A 2,453-nucleotide genomic window follows, 5' to 3' on the forward strand; every position below is an offset into this window, starting at 1 on the left:
TGCGGGAGAGGGGAGGCGGTGTGGGCGGCGGGGACAGACCGGGCGACGGGGACGGACCGGGCAGCGGGCGGCGCGGACGGACCAGGCGGCGCGGACGGACCGGGCGGCGGGGACAGACCGGGCGGAGGGGACGGACCGGGCGGCGGGGACGGACCGGGCGGCGGGGACGGACTGGGCGGCGGGCGGCGCGGACGGACCAGGCGGCGCGGACGGACCGGGCGGCGGGGACGGACCGGGCGGCGGGGACGGACCGGGCGGCGGGGACGGACCGGGCGGCGGGGGACGGACCGGGCGCGGGGACGGACCGGGCGGCGGGGACGGACCGGGCGGGAGGGGACGGACCGGGCGGCGGGGACGGACCGGGCGGAGGGGACGGACCGGGCGGCGGGCGGCGGGGACGGACCGGGCGGAGGGGACGGACCGGGCGGCGGGGACGGACCGGGCGGCGGGGACGGACCGGGCGGAGGGGACGGACCGGGCGGCGGGGACGGACCGGGCGGCGGGGACGGACCGGGCGGCGGGGACGGACCGGGCGGAGGGGACGGACCGGGCGGCGGGGACGGACCGGGCGGAGGGGACGGACCGGGCGGCGGGCGGCGGGGACGGACCGGGCGGAGGGGACGGACCGGGCGGCGGGGACGGACCGGGCGGCGGGGACGGACCGGGCGGAGGGGACGGACCGGGCGGCGGGGACGGACCGGGCGGCGGGGACGGACCGGGCGGCGCGGACGGACCGGGCGGCGGGGACGGACCGGGCGGCGGGGACGGACCGGGCGGCGGGGACGGACCGGGCGGCGGGGACGGACCGGGCGGCGGGGACGGACCGGGCGGGAGGGGACGGACCGGGCGGCGGGCGGCGGGACGGACCGGGCGGCGGGGACGGACCGGGCGGCGGGGACGGACCGGGCGGCGCGGACGGACCGGGCGGAGGGGACGGACCGGGCGGCGGGCGGCGGGGACGGACCGGGCGGCGGGGACGGACCGGGCGGCGGGGACGGACTGGGCGGCGGGGACGGACCGGGCGGCGGGGACGGACCGGGCGGAGGGGACGGACCGGGCGGCGGGCGGCGCGGACGGACCGGGCGGAGGGGACGGACCGGGCGGCGGGCGGCGGGGACGGACCGGGCGGCGGGGACGGACCGGGCGGCGGGGACGGACCGGGCGGCGGGGACGGACCGGGCGGCGGGGACGGACCGGGCGGCGCGGACGGACCGGGCGGCGGGGACGGACCGGGCGGCGGGGACGGACCGGGCGGCGGGGCGGGAGGACTGAGACGCGCCATCCAATTTCCTCTCTGGAATGAACGGCTCCCCCCGCCGTCCGCTGTCACCTCCTCTTCTCAGCAGGAGGGGACTTAATCAGAGCCGGCTCAGGTGGCGGAGGGAACGTGGGGGGGGGGGGGGGCGGGAGGCCACGGGCAGGGCGGGTGCGGGCGGAGGGGCGGGCGGACTCGGGGACGGAGGACAGCCCACCCCTCCGGAGTGCAGACCCTGGCCTCCTGCCGTGCTCCAGCCGTGATACTCATGACCCCGCCACAGTGCGTGTCTGGCGTCAGGGACACAGCCGTGGACGACACGGACGCACTGGCCCCGAACAGAGGCAAGACAGCTCCGAGGCGGAGACACACGTCAAACACTCGGAGGGCACACCCCGAGGAGAGCAGTGGGGCAGACAGCCCAGCGGGGCAGACAGCCCACGTGGCCGTGGACGGGGGGATGGAGGAGCCACGGACCAGGCTGCAGCACGAGGAAGGCAGTGCTGTTGGTGCCACGCGTGAGTCTCGAGGACCCGCCGAGCGGATGAGCCTTCGCGGGGACACGTGTGTGGGCGTCCACGGACGGGAGGCCCGGAGCAGGCGAGTGCACAGAGCTGACGGCGGTCACCGGGACTGGGGAGGAGGAGGATTGGGGTTGGTGCTTAAGGAGCAGCTTCTGTGGGGAAGGTGAGAAAGTTCTAGAGACGATGGCGGTGGAGGCGGCGGAACAGAGCCAAGATGCTCGCTGCCCCTGAGCTGTGCACTGAGCGGGCGGATGTGGAAAATAGCGTGTTGTGTGCATTGTGTCGCCATGAAAAGGCCGGGAGGGCGATAAAGCAAGGGGTGTGTGTGAGTGTGTGTGTGTGTCTGTGTGAATGTGTGTGTGAGTGTGAGTGTGAGTTTGTGTGTGTGTGTGTGAGTGTGTGTGAGTGAATGTGTGAGTGTAAGTGTGTGTGTGTATGGGTGTATGTGAGTGTGAGTTAGTGTGTGTGTGTGTTAGAGAGAGTGTGTGTGTGAGTGTGAGTGTGAGTGTGTGTGTGAGCGTGTGTGAGCATGTGTGAGTGTGTGTGTGAGTGTGTGTATGGGTGTATGTGAGTATGAGTTAGTGTGTGTGTGTGTTAGAGAGTATGTGTGTGAGTGTGAGTGTGTGTGAGTGTGTGTATGTGTGTGTGTGAGCGTGTGTGTGAGTGTATGTATG

This window comes from Pipistrellus hanaki, assembly GCF_964339955.1.
Source record: "Pipistrellus hanaki genome assembly, contig: scaffold_108, whole genome shotgun sequence".
NCBI classification, from domain to species: domain Eukaryota; kingdom Metazoa; phylum Chordata; class Mammalia; order Chiroptera; family Vespertilionidae; genus Pipistrellus; species Pipistrellus hanaki.